Here is a 15,474-nt window from a genome sequence, read left to right as displayed (position 1 = left end):
TGAATGTATTTATGTACTTAGAGGATACTTTCATACTTATGATAAATCAAACTTTTCTATTAAGCCTTAAACATGAGACTCTCACTCTAACACTGCTTTTTAATGGGCCAGATTTTTGGAAATTACTTTTAAAAAGTTTTAGAGTCTAAACCAGAATAGGTTTTGGGTTTGGCTTTTGAGGAAGGTTGGGGTAGGGATGGGAGAGTAAAGATTTTTTTATGTAGTTCATGATTTCAGATATGTTTATGAAGCTAAAATTCAGGTAGCATCAGAGCTAATAATACTTAAATTTCTTAACTAGATATTCCTTCTACATAATATCATCCAGAGTCACTAAATAACATTATAGCAGGTCCATCTTGTCCCTATACAACGAAATTTATTTACTAAAGTCCCAAAGGAACTTCACTATTAGAAAATCTTATCCAAAAGGTTTCAAAACATGGCCAATAGACCATCAAAGAGAAACTCCAGCCACTTCCCTTAGACTTATTTGCATTCTTAGAAGGTATAATTCACATTAGTTCAATTAAATTTTATACACACATAGTCAGTGCCTATTTTATGCAGAACAATGTTCTAGTTGTTGTGTCAGATACAAAAAAAATCAATAAGATATGGCCCTTGTCCTAATGGAACTTACAATCTAGTAGGGGAACACAGGACATAAATAAATAAATACAATATAGATTAGGGCAGGAAAAACACATTTGACAAGTACTAACAAAAGTACTGTACTGGATGCAAGGGAAAAAAAGGAAATTTCTGACTGGGTAGGTGGCATAGAGTGAAGGAGGGCTTCATGCTTGAGGCATCGTTTGAAGTAGGTCTTGAAAGATCTGTAGTATTTCAGTAGGCAGAAATTGGAAGTAGAGAGATTATAGACACAAGTAATGGAATAAGTAAAGGTGTGGAGGTAGGAAAGTGTGGAATGTACACAGACACTGGAGTCATCTTGTTTGTCTGGAACGTAGAACATGGGTTGGGTGTGGAGTTAGTGTGAAATGAGGTGACCATATTAGGGAGGACCTTGAAAGCTAGGTGAAGAAGTTTGCATTTTATTTGGTAGGTGGCAGTTGAAAGTAGCTAGATTAAGAATTCTTTTTTCAGACTAGTATTCTATCCATCCCAGTATTCTACCTCTGACAGAGCTACACAAGGTTGTGTTGTGGAAGGACGTGATTATCTTCCTTTTTATTAACTTAAAAGGTTGAGTGACCCCCAAATATTCATATCTTGCTTTTATGGATATATCTAAATAAGCACTTAATAAATGCATATTGTCTAGCTTCTCTTTATCTAAACAGTTTGTGAATCAGTTTATAATTTCTTCTTGTATCAGCTCTTGAGAAAATGACATAAGCTTGTTACTTATTCTATAAAATAATACTTTCTTGAATTGATATGAAACATACTCTGGTATCTTTGCCAAGGACCCAGATTGGGTCACAAAGAATTGGACATGACTGAAACAGCTGAACAATAAACAATATATATTTTTCTTCAGGGAATAAACTCTTATTCTAGTGTAGTGGGATTTGATGAATAATAAATGTATCTTCTCTTTGTACATAGTGTTCGTAATTTAAATCCAACAGATATTAATTTTGTAGACTTTAATCATATGATTCTCAGCCTCTGTCTTAACACATTCAAGAATCTTAATCCTTTTAATTTGTCCCTCTGGATCATCCTGAGGTCCATTATATCTTTCCTGAGGTTTAGTAACTGAAATTAAATGTTATCACTGGTTACTTCTGTGGCTCCCTTTATGTAAGGATTCCAGCCACCTAGGCAGATTATACTTCCTCCTGCCTACACATCCTATACAATTTTTGTCATGTTTTCCAAAAAAATCCTCTCCAGAGGATCTACTACATATGATAGTAGCTTTATTCTTTGCCCTTTTGATAATTCGGGGGTTATCACTTTATCACTTGGAATGCCTAGCTGTGTGAAGCTGGGTCCTGTGCTCTAGCTTTCTCTTAGCTGCATATTTCTGCCTGTCCCTGCTGCCCTCATTCCATAACAACCATTGACTGCAAAGATGGACAGACTAAGAGAGCACTGATACTAAAGAACTGATGTTAGTGCCTTCCTTCTATTGCTCTTCTCCAGTTTATTCTGCAGAGATCTTTTTTGTCCATAGGTGGGTTTTTTATGTTGTCTCCTCATTAGACTACTTTGTATCCTTAGCATAGGGCCTGGCATGTAGTAGGCACTTAATAAATACGTAAGGATTGAGCAATTTCCCCGATACATTCCAGCCCAATCTCAGTCCTATATCCAGATAGTTATCTATTGTAGCACTTGAGTCTAATTAGAGTACGTATGATAATGCAGTCTTCATCCATTGGTGAAGCATAGCAAATGGAAGCTCTTGCTATGCTTATTGATTTTATTGACACATTTGACATCTTAATAGCAAAATACAACCTCGAGGCCTCTCATTTACATATAAAATGAGACAAGATTCTATTAGTTCTCATAAAGATTTTTATAGAGATGTTATAGAGGTCATTATTTGTTAATGTATTCTTGGCTAGCACTTAAAAGATTATATATAATTTTTTATTCTTTTAGAAACTCTCCCTTTTGGAAATGTCATTTAAACCTACTTTTAATATTATATTGCCCCAAGCATAGATTTCTTCTGTATGTACAAGGTCAAATCTACTGATTTCATCTTCCTAAGGGCTATTACTACTTTACATTGTGCTCCAGGTTTACAGTTAGTAGACTATAACTATGATGATTGTTGAGAATAGATAACTGTAAAAGTGCCAGCATACCTGTTCTTCAAAAACCCATTTTGTTGTCTTTTTGGTTTAATAGCATAATACCAATAGCTAGAATTTATGTCATGCCCACTATGTAACAGGCATGGTGCTAAGTGCTTTACAAATATTATATAATTTAATCCTCACAACAATACTAGAAGGTAAGTGATATTATTCATTTTGCAGTTGAAGAAACTGAAGCAGACAGAGGTTACACAGCTGGTTAAGTGTCTGAGATTGAATTTAAATGTAGGTCTTCCTAACTTTAAGCCCAGTGCTCTATATATACTTAGCTGCTTCAGAGGCTCTAAGGAAAAATCTGTTAGCTTGATCACACACTAGACTCTATGTATACTTTCTTTTCCCATCTCTTAATAGTACCTTGCATGTACTAGGTACCTGATAAATATTTGAATCGAATTAATTGCCCTTCACTGTTTGCTAGGCAAAACACTGCCTGAGTCCATGCAGCCAGTTCTTGCCATTTTGTTCCTATCTTTATTTCTGTCATCTTCAGACCTCTGGGCAATTCCTAACTTTCTAAGAAGAACAGTTGTTCTCCTTAACCTTGGGTTTCTCCATGTGGGTCAGTAAATTTGAATGAGTATGTCCTTACTGTAAGGCAATATATTGGTCATAACTTCTTTATCGCTGTCTCTAAATTGGATACCAGTGAATCAATGCAACCCTAAGGTGTGAAAGGGAACTAAAATATATAATGTTAATTATAAATATGTTACAATGTCTCTCTTGTGAATGATAATACAGAATAGCCCTTTAACCTGTAGACTTAAAGTATGTATATCCTAGGCTACTCACTTCCCTTTGCCTTTAATTCTATCCAGGAATCTAGGCAGGAAATGGGCTGCTATAAATATTTTTGTATATATGTGTCCTATTCTTCTTTCTCCAGTGCATTTTGAATACAGATGTATTAGTGACTATGCTTTGTCAAAGGGTAAGCAGCATTAATATAACCTGATATTTTTTGAAGGCAGTTGTGTGACCATTTTTTTTTATCAAATTGCTGGTAGAAACATGAATTATTTGCCAATTAGTTCTCATTTTTCTGTCAAGCATTCTAGGTACATTAATGAATTAAATTGCTGATGATCTCCAAATTTCACAGGATTTAATGACTTTTTAATTAAGTGATGAATTAATTAGTTGATGATGGTGATTCCTTCTCCTGATTGTTCTGTTGTTCTGTGCGACTTTGTGATGTGATCACTAGAAGGCAAGGTGCCACTGCTTCCATGGGTGGATGCAGGCTGGCTTCTTCCTTTAGCTTCCTTCTCCCCATTCCTGGCCCGGTTCTCTTTTTGGTGGGAATAATCCCTTTGTTTATTCATTCACGTATTGGGTTTATATCAGAGAAATATATAATCCCTAAGAAAAAATTTATCTCCTCAAATTATACAATTTCCTTATGGGCTCTTTTATTGGGAAGAAGAACCTACATATCCTGTTGGGATAAAATACTTATACCTTATATTCTCATAGCATGTTATAATTTTCATTGTATTTTCATATGTTATTTTATTTGATCTTCATTTGAAGAAATCATGGCAGATATTATCTCCATTTTAAAGATGAGAAAATTGAAGACTGAAAGAGGTAAAATGATTTGCTTAAAGTGGCATAGTAAGCCAAAGAGAGTATTTCCAACATAGCATCATCCTCCTTTTCTCATGAAGACCTCTGGCTCTGTTTCAGAGGGAAAGGAGGTACTATGTGGTTCTATGTTTCCCTGTCTCATCATGGTTTTCTTTTTTTGGGGGAGGGGAGGCAGTTGGGGTTAAGTGACTTGCCCGAGGTCACACAGCTAGTAAGTTTCTGAGCCCAGATTTGAACTCAGGTCCTCCTGATTCCAGGGCCAGTGCTCTCATAGTATTTTTCCGATTTCCACCCTTTCCTATTAACCTTACACAAACTCTTCATTCTCTAGGGACTTTAGTAAAAAGGGGCACCGCTACGATGCACCTACAGTTGATTTTAGTTTTGACCTTACCAGACCCAAAACTTCATGCTAAATTCTACATTTCTTCTTCTCCCAAACATAGCCAAGCCCTAATAATATCAAACACCCTATGAGATTGAGTTTTCTGTTGAAGAGCATAACCAGTATAAAATTTTCATGTGATGTGAGGATTATTGAAGCTTTCTACTTAATTAAAAAGCAATTAAAACCTATGAAATTTAGAGATCGTCAGCAACTTAATTCATTAAAGTATCTAGAATACTTGATAGAAAAATGAGAATTAATTGGCAACTAATTCATGTTTCTACAAGTAATTTGAAAACAGAACAAAAAAAGTGTAGTTACACAACTACCTTCAAAAAATATCAGCCTATGTTAAGCTGTGTCTACCCTTTGATACAACATTACCATTACATCTATATTCCAAATCTGTCAAAGACATATATGTACCATAACATTTATAGCAACCCTTTTTGTGGTAGCAAAAAATTGGAAACAGAGGGGGAGTATCCATGAGATGGGGAATGGATGAACAAGTTGTAGTATATGAATGTGGTGGAATACTGTTGTTCTGTAAGAAAGGATGAAGAAAGTGGTTTCAGAAAAACCTGGGAAGACTCACATGAAGTGGTACAGAATGAAATGACAAGAACTTACCAATAACAACAATAATGTAAAAGCAAATGATTTTGAAAGACTTAGGAACTCTGATTGGCACAATAACCAAACACAATTCTAAATGATTCAAGATAAAACATGCTGTCTTCCTGCAGATACAGAAGCAGTGGGCTCAGAGTACTGATTGACACTTAACCTTTTTTTAGACATGGCCAACTCAGGAATTTGTTTGGTTTGGCTATACAATTTTGAGATGGGGAATTTTGATTTTTTGGTTTTTGTTTGTTTGCCTTCGCAGTGGAGGTGAGAGGAGGGAGAGAAAACAGATCTTTATGGAAATAAAATAAAATTTAATTTAATTTTAAAAAATGAGGTTCTCTTGAGGGCTGTTGATAACCTGACCCAGAGGATCAGTTGATATGTTTAGCAAGAAGTAAACCCTATCAGTTGTGTAATTATGTGCAACCTGTGTGATCTGGACCTTAGTAGAAAAGGCCAATTCTAGGGCCAGGAGGATGGAGCCTAGTCAACTGTTCAAACTTGTCCTGCAGGTGGGTCTGGGATAGGAAGTAAAATCCCCATGGCTACTCCACAGCCTTTCATTTATCTAGTTAACCAACTATTTTCATCAGTCGTTATTGTCCTGCCACGCCAGTGCCCAGCAGACTGACACCATATAGAACTGCTTTGCAACAATCTGATTTCAATTTTAAACCTTGTCCATTCTGCAAGTCACAGACATAACTAGTGTCTTCATTCTCAGCACATTTTCCAATCCTTATTTCTTCCTCCTTGGACTATTGCAATAGTTGACTAAATATTTACCTGCGTACTGTCTATATCTTCATATTCCCTGAGTCATCTTCCCAGTGCATCACTCTGTATTCCTTTGCTACTCAGAAACCTTCAGTGTCTCCCTATTGTTTTCCACATAATGAACAGATGCCTCGTCCTAGCCTTTAAGACCATCCATAGGCTGATTCCAACTTAGATTTTCAACTTTATTCTGCACTGTTCCCTAGTTTGCTTAGTTTTTGTTTCAGTTGAGCTAGCCAGTTCATCCCACTCATTTGACAGGTAAGGAATCTAAGGTTCAGACAAGTAGTGACTTCTGTAAACCTTTCTAAGGTGAAGCCAGAATTTAAATCCCCACCCTGCAACTCCCGCTCAGAGAAGTAGGTATTCTTCATCCCTTTGAGTATAGCTAGACCTCATTGAGGAGACCGTGGCCTGTTCTAAGTACACTGTCACCAACCAGTAAAAGCCTCTGGAGGCTCTCCCATCCAGGGATTCCTACTCTTTCTGGGCCTTGAAATAGGTACTGTCCATGACAGTTGGAGCATAAATTGCTATTACCTTCATGGTCTTTTTTGCTTGTGCTACTCGTGAGTGTTACAAATCACCATGACGAGTGTCAGATGAAATAGCATTTCTTTTTTTTTTTTTGTCTGTAGAGACATAAAAAAAATTAAGCTGTGCCAACTCCTTGATTATTTGTCATTTTGAGGACATCTAGGAGAGCTTCTTTTTTCATATTAAATTTTCTTTTTAAATTTTCAACTTAATCATCAACAAACAGAACTATTTTAATCATAATAATTATAATCACTGGTATTTTTAGTGTGATTCAAAGTTGGTGAAGTACTTTACATATGTCATCTCCTTTGATCCTCACAATAACCCTTTGAAGTAGATGCTATTATCCACATTTTGCAGATGAGGAAGCTAAGGCAGACAGAGGTTAAGTGATCTCTCCAGGGTCAGACAGCTAGTACCTGTCCAAGTTGGGACTTTAATTCAGGTCTTCCTGACTTCAGTCCCAACACAACTCACTATACCAAGCTGCAAAGAAGAACAAAAAAAGACTGTATAAAAAAACTATAAACTAGTGTTACGTGTGGATTTTTTAAAAGCAGATATTAAATTTAACAAGGAGGAAACAGAATTTTCCTATGAGTTGTTTTTCCATTCAGCTGAAAAATATATCTTCCTGTTTCATTTTTAGTGAAGATATTAGTACTTACATGGTTTTATTCTCCCAGTATCTAGTATTTATTACTGGACAAAGCTTTCATAATTGGAAGAATAACAGTTAAATTAATTTTTATGAAAAAGAATTTTTATGAAGTCTGTTACCTATTTTCCTACCTCTATCACTACAGAATTACAAGGGCCACACACCATTTGTCATTTTTGTTATTTTGTAGGTTATCATAGCGAAAAATCAATCACCTAGAGGCTAGCCTTCTGGTGATGAGCGTTCTCTACATTTAGTTAAGATGGCCCTCATCTAGAAGACATTCTGCTACTGGGACACTACCCAAAAGCCAGTCTGTGTAGGGTTTATGCTCTTTAGGAACTCAGTCATTTTCATTCTACATTGGGCACCATAATGGTCTTTTTTGAACGTCCTTCCACATAGTAAATTTTTAAGCCTCACTTTGTTGAAATGTACAGAAATGAAGTAAACATTATATAATTATAGGCATACGTAAGTGCTTACTTAAAATTAATAGTGGAAAGAAGGCCGAATTTGGTGCAAGAGGATTTGAGCAGAAACACCAGCTCTACCATTTAGTGCCTGTGTAGCTCAGGGCGAGTCCACTTCCACTTTGAAAACTTTAAAGAAATGTTAGCAATTTTTATGATTACTTTTGGATGGTTCTGACACCTGCTATTTCCACAAGTCCTTTTTCCTCACTGAATTTCAGTTTCCTCGTCTGTAAAATAAGAGAGTTGGACTAGAAAACTTCTAAAGTCTCTTCAGGCTCTAAATCTATGTACTTTAGAGCTCAATTGAAATTAATTAAAGCACATTTTAATTTTAAGGGCATTGTTTTATCCTTGGCCATATAAGGTCACTCTAAGAAGTTGGCTGAAAGAATTGTCTATAACAAAAGGGAACTAATTTATTACTTTTGAACCACACCCTGATTTCTGTTGATTTTTTTATCAGACCATCATGTGTAAAATCCTTAAATATTTCATCTGTTGAAATTCTGAATCATATGGGTACATTTTGTGTGTAGAAGCTATAATTTCAATTTGAGTTAAAATACTCCCATCTCTGGTGCCACCTGCTGTGATACCAAGGCAACCATTCAGAGTGAAGAGGAAAAAGGCCTGGATTATTGTATGTGTCTGTATAGTTGTTGGAACAATATTGGAGCAGAGATCTTATTTTATTTCTTTGAACACCATTAATTTCATACTCAAAGGACTCTTGTAAATACTAGAAAAGCAATAACATCTGTCTCTCTAAAACAAGTGTTTTGTTCTCAGTGCTCTGGTCTTCTTATGAAAGATACATCCATGACCTAAATCTCATTTCTTGTAAATTTTTCTAATTAGTTCACAGGTTTAATTATTAGTGCACCCTGAAGATTCTCTTTGGTGTCTTGATGATATCAAAATAGTTAACATTTCACATATTTTGCACTTCACCAACAAACTAGGTATTAATAAGCAAACTTAATGATTTTGTAATTGTCAATATCATAAAGCAATCTTTGACCAGATGACACAGTAGTGAATATTTTTCATAATTTGATGATCTCTAAGGTCCCTTCTAGCTCTGAAATTCTGTTATATTATGATCCTAATGGTTTTAAAGCCATAAACATTTAGCAGTAAATAAAACTGTTCTTGTACTTCATCTTAAAGGAAGTTCATATTTAAAACATTCTTTGAATGGTAACCATGGAAATAAAATTCAAACCTCATTGGCCACAGTTATTACTTCCTCCCTATCCCTTTCTCCCATTTCTTTCTTAAAAATTGCTTTTGTACTAAAGTACAGGGATTTAAAAATAAAAATAACCAAATTGCTTATAGACAGAGCAAAAATTCCTTGTAACCCCCTGTTCCCCAAGCCAGTACTTTTATTCTACTTCTTATTCACAGGCAATGTGCCTTTCCGTTAATTACTCATTTTGGCTGTGTTTCAGTTCTGAAGTGGCATCAACAAATCCAAACCAAGTTGTTGTGGCAGAGAAGGGAAAGATAATTTTCAACCACATCCCTGGCCAAAATAAAATTTAAGAAAACAACTCCTTGGTTATAGCCTTGTGTACCTCAGATATGAAAGGAAGTGCTGGCGGTTAGAGTGACACGCTCCTGAGTCTAAGGGCTGTCTCTGCAACTTCAACACACCATTATTTTATTTTGAGCTTAGATGCCTCTGAATTTTGTCACCTATCCATCTTGGTGACATTTTTTGGCAACTGCTAGTTGGGTTTTGAAAAGAGAGAATGGCCCGAGAAGATTGAGAGGACTTCAGAAATTAAAATAGAAGACAATATGGCCAAAAAATAATAATTTTGATGAGGAAGAAAATAGGGAGACATCTAAAAAGTGATTGTTTTAAAAAACGAGACTACTATTTTTTTAGAGACTACTATTTTTTTTAAAGACTACTGTTTTATTTTAAAGACTACTTTTTAAAAGGCATGTACCAAAGGTAGAAAGAATGGCACATAGCCAAGGATGAACATAAATCAAAGACCCTCAAATGGATCAGTGTCATCCCCAAATAGAAGGAGTGTGTGTGTGTGTGTGTGTGTGTGCGTGCTTTAATCCAAAATCTTGGTTTCTTTTTTTCTTTCAGCCTTTTGCCTTTATGCCACAATTATTACCCTGTAAACTCACTTCCCCTATTGAATCCTTCCTTGTCACTGTGACAGTGACACGAACATCTAAGAAAAGCCAGTTGACAGAGGAACCACATATTACAGATTATGGTGCATTCCTCATCTGTAGTCATAGAGTCAAAGTTCCAGAGCTGGAAGGGACCTCAAAGGCAGTCTAGCCCTTCCCTCTGCTTTTACAGAAAAGGACACAATGCTGAGAAGAGGGGATTGTGTTTCATCATCGGTTTTGCAGGACTGAGACTGTCCTTCACAGAGCCTCACAGGGTTTCGTTGTTGTTTCAGTTACTGTAGTAACCCAAAATGTGTGCATATTGCTATTTTTGTTCTTTCTTCACAATGCATCTCTTCAAGATACTAGTTGCCTGTTTCTCTGAATTCTTGATATTTATTGTTTCTTATGGCACAGTCACACTATTAAGTTTTGTTGTTCAATTATATTTCAGTCGGGTCTGACCCTTCATGACCCCATAATTTCTGGGTGAAGATACTGGAGTGTCTTGCCATTTCCTTCTCCAGCTCATTTTGCAGATGAGAAAACTGAAGCCAACAGGGTTAAGGGACTTGCCCAGGGTTACACAGCTAGTGTCTGAGGCCAGATAGGAACTCAGGATGAGTCTTTCTGACCCTATGCCTGCACTTTATTCACTGTACCACTTAGCTGCCTCTCCATTATATTAATATATCACAGTTCAGCCATTCCCCAGTTGATCGGCACCTATTTTAGCATTGGGAATATTAAAAGCTTCAGTTGAAGCTTCTTAAACATGCTAAGTATGATAAAAATATGTATAGAGAACTGTCACCTCTTTTTTTTTTAGAGGGAGGAAGGGGAATTGGGTTTAAGTGACTTGCCCAAGATCACACAGCTAGTAAACATGTCAAGTGTCTGAGGCCAGATTTGAACTTAGGTCCTCCTGACTCCAGGGCCGGCGCTCTACTCACTGCGCCACCTAACTTCCCCTGTTGCTCACCTCATCTATAAAATGGTGGTAATCTGGAGTCAGGAAGATTCATCTTCATGAGTTCTAATCTGGCCTCGGGTACTACTAGCTGTGTGGTCCTGGACAAGTCACTTAACTCCGTTGGCTTCAGTTTCCTCCTCTGTAAAATGAGCTGGAGAAGAAAATGGCAAACCACTCTAGTATCTTTGCTAAGTAAACCCCAAATGGAATCGTGAAGAGTCAGATATAACTGAAGTGACTAATCAGCAGCAAAGTCGAAGACCTTCCAGTACTGTAAACCCTGGCTATTATTATTGTTGCTGATGTAGTTACAGTTCAGTATTCAATTAAAATTCAATAAACTTTTGTTCAGTGCCTACTATGTACCAAGCAGTGTACTAAGCGCGGGCAATATAACTAAGAACAAGACAGTCTCTGTCCTCAAGAAATTTACAGACTAGTAAGGAAGACAACCTCCAAAAGATAACTGGAAAGGAGGGGGTGGGATGTTGTGTGTGGCGGTGGGGGGTGGGGGTGGTTCGGAAGACACCAGGGAGGAAAATGAAACCAGGCAGAACTTCAGATGCTAATGTTATTGTATTATTTTTTTGTTGTTTTTTTTTTGTTAATAATAATAAATGTGTATTTCAAGCAATTAGAATATCAAGTAAGAGACAAGTTCCCCCTGCTTGGGAACAAATAGTATAACGTTTGACAAATAAGAAAAGTCAAAACTACTATTTGCTCCTGCCTTTTCTAACATGGGGAATTTCATCTTCAAATGGAATATAGTTTGTTAAAAGAAAGTGGAAATCCAAGGTAAGGGGGTATTAAGAGGGAACTCTAAATGAGTTTAAAACTCCAGGCCTAAGGTGATATAAGAACTTGCAGGTATGCTTCACTGTCAGTGAATATTGAAAAAAATTTTGGAATTGGAGAGAGTCCAGGAGATTGTGAGGCCTAGGGCTCGTAACAGCCTTGCCTAAGACTACCTGGGTAGGAATTGCCATGAGTAGGAGTTGACCTGACCCTGGAGCTGGTGTTCTTTTAACCACACTACACTAACTCTCTCAGCCTTAGTTACCTCATCTTTGAAATGGGGATTTTGAAGCAGGGAGACCAATTAAGATGCTTTTTGCAGTAGTCCAGTGGAGAGCTGATAGAAAGTCTAGAGTAGTGGCAGCTGTGTGTGTGAAGAGATACCCTGCAGGTAGAATCAGTGAGAGCTGTTACCTAATGGGCTGTTGTGGGTTAAGGGAGAAAGTGAAGAGTTAAGGTTCCCTTGGGGAGTTTTGTGGAAAGATAATGAATTCCATTTTAGACTTGTTATGGTTGTGCCAAGCATATAGTAGTGGCTTAATAACTGTTGATTAAAATACCTACAGAATATCAGATTTGTAATGTCTAATAGGCAGTTGATGATATAGGACTATAGCTCAGGGGATAAACCAGTGTTGGTTTTATAGGTTGAATTTTATCTTCAGAAGTGATAATTAAATTCATGATGAAGTCACAAAGAGAAAAAGTAAAGAGAGAACAGGGTCCAAGACAGAGCAATTTGATAGATCAGAGGAGTGCCATAGATATAGTATGTATTTATTACAGCAAAGTACCTGACCAGGACTCTCATGACATCTTAGTGGATAAAAGGGAACGATGTGGGTTAGATGAGGGAACAGTTAAGTGTGTTTGTATTTAGTTGAATAAACATAACAAAAACTGGCAATAAATGGATCCATCTCAGTCTAACGGGAGGTCACTGTAGTCCCACTATACTCTGTGATGGGCAGGAAGACTACAAATGGCATACATTCAATGTGAATTGTAGCTTCTCTAAAGAAGAACCGCTAAGATGGGGAGGGTTCTGGAAGCCTTGTCATATGAGGGACAGGTGTTGGAATTGGAGCTGTTTATCTGGAGAAGAGAATACTTGGGGGGGGGTATGATAATTGCCTTTAAATATTTGAAATATCATTATGTGTAAAAGAATGTAGACTCTTTCTCTGTTGTTGGTGAGAATTGATAACAGCAGATTTGGACACAATTTAAGAACATTCCACTAGTTACAGCTGTCCAGTAATAAATAGAACGGGCCCCTTTTGATGCTTTGAGTTCCCCTAAATGTCGCCAGACATACTTGAGTAGAGACTGGAAAACCCTCTCAGGAATATTCCATAGAATGAGAGCTTGGACCAGGTGGTCTAAGGCCACTTCAGGCACTAAGTCTATACAAGGTATTAGTGTCTCATTTTTATGCTAAATTATCATTTCTGGTTGTGCAACCTTGAACAAATCACTTAATTTCTCTGGGCCTCCCATTTCCTCACCTGTAAAAATGAGAGAACCAGGAGAAATTTTGACCAGATGATTTCAGAGATCTCTTACAGCTCTAAATCTGTAAACGTATGATTGTCAATGCATTCCTGATTATCAAGCAAAATTCCCTTCTCCCCCATTTTTTTTCCTTTGTAACAAGAGTTTATGACCTGACCGTGTAGCTCACTGAGTATTACTTTTAAGTGAACAATAAATGAGGCCAGAGAATTACATTTTATGTAGCAAAAAACAAAGCACTTACATTTACTGCTATAATGTTTACCTCACTAATATTTACCCAAATGCATAGTAAGACATCCAGAATGTGATGCATAATTATAGAAGAAAAAGAGAATTATAGGTCAGCGAAGTAATATAGCTCAGTAAAGAAAGCCTCTTATCCCTTGTTTGGATTTTAGTATGCTTTAATTAGATGCTAAATAATATTCTTTAGTAAGAAGAGTTTTATTTAGCTAAAATTCTGTAACAGTTCCTGCTGAGGAAATGTCAAAATAAATTGGTCCTTTAGAGGAGAAGTTATTTAAAAGGCCTGGAATTCCAAGAGGGAAACCAATTTTTAGTGCGTGTAGAAATCAGGGCTCCTTATTTATTGGAAACAGGAGCATCTTCTCTCTTAAGATAGAGATGGTAGTTTTCATTGTTAACACAATCAATGGCAGTGTCAGTGCTGCCATGAATATGTAAGTACTTTCACATTCTTAAGTACAGTTCTTCACAATAACAAATGTTGTGCTATCAGCCTGAGTATATTAGATTTTGATTTAGAATAGAATCCTACCAATGAAATATGGCAGAAAGGAAAAAAATCCCATATTTTGACCTAGAGAAAAATATATTATGACAATTTTTGGAAAGTGTTTTACAAGTATAAATCTTTTTTATAATTGCAAGTATATATAATCAATAAAAATTTATATATGGTGATTTATGGTTAACACAGTACTTTCATGTATATTGACTTGTTTAGATTTGTGAAGCAGTTTAAGAAGGGGGAGGGTTAAGAGACTTTCCTAGATTAATTGAGTAATCCATGGTCATAGACTTAATAAGTGTGAGAATAGGATTTCACCCCCAGTCTTTCTGACCCCAAGGCTATCCTGCTATCCATTATACTATGCTGCATTCATGTTACTAATTAAAAAAACAAATTCTACAAGAAAGACCTTTAATGTATTGGGTAGAATCTCATTCTAGAAAAACTTGAACAGAGAAGCACAGGATATGAAGGTTACCATCTTTGCTAATAAAATTATAGTTCTTGCAAAGTTTCAAAGGTAAATAAATATATGTATATGCATACACATATATATGTAAATATATACATATACACACAATACATACATATATACATGTTTATTTAGATAGATGTCTGTCTGTCTCTGTATTTAAAACCAAGCATTTTATCCAAATGGTCTCAGGGTACAACACAAAATAATTCGAAATAAACGAGTTAAATGTGAGTAAAAATTTAAATATTTTGTGATGAAAAATCATGAAATGTTATAGCTAAAAATAGCAGCTATCATTTTACTTCTGTTTTGGACTAGAATAAACATTCAGGAAGTTTGAGAGACACTTCCTTCTTTTTCTTCCTTGCCCTTAAAATGTTCTTATAAGTAAGTTTCAGTGACTATATCGTAGAGTACTTGGATGCTATCTAAAGCGTTAGGAGAGATTTATGCGTTTATCCTGCCATTTGGATTTTGAACAAATATTATCCCATTTAAAGTACGACTATGTTGATACTTTGGAAGAGCACTTAGGTCTTCCTTATATTTTCTACTGAAAAGGATAAACTTAAGTGTCATCATAATAGGAGAAAAATGCATAAGGGGATTGTGTAGGTAGAAGATGCCAAAGAAATACATCATTCCTTCCAACAGTAGGCTGCAGTGCTCAGAGGATTAAGGAAAGAATGTGTAGCTTGTAGATTTTGAGAACATTGGCCAATACAGATCCACATTTAGTGATTGTTTGGAATGACAGAGTGAAAGTAGGAGCAATATGTGTGTTTTCTGTATGGTTATGCTCACCTCCAAACCTCTTCCAGAAATGCTGAGTGGAGTGTGTGGGCTCTGAGTTTGTTGGGCATGTGTTGGTCTCTGCTTGTGTTCATTCACCACATGGGAACGGGTGCATTCACCCTGTAGGATTTGGTTTCATGAATA

At 36.3% G+C, this 15,474-nt stretch overlaps 1 protein-coding gene across 2 annotated transcripts in view; it reads left to right on the top strand.

Annotated features, from left to right (window-relative positions):
- L3MBTL3 (L3MBTL histone methyl-lysine binding protein 3) overlaps positions 1-15,474 on the top strand; it is a 154,029-nt gene that overhangs the window by 120,147 nt on the left and 18,408 nt on the right. The window lies entirely within an intron of this gene.

The sequence above is a fragment of the Trichosurus vulpecula genome, chromosome 7 (assembly GCF_011100635.1).
Source record: "Trichosurus vulpecula isolate mTriVul1 chromosome 7, mTriVul1.pri, whole genome shotgun sequence".
NCBI classification, from domain to species: domain Eukaryota; kingdom Metazoa; phylum Chordata; class Mammalia; order Diprotodontia; family Phalangeridae; genus Trichosurus; species Trichosurus vulpecula.
This window is presented reverse-complemented; position numbering and strand designations above follow the sequence as displayed.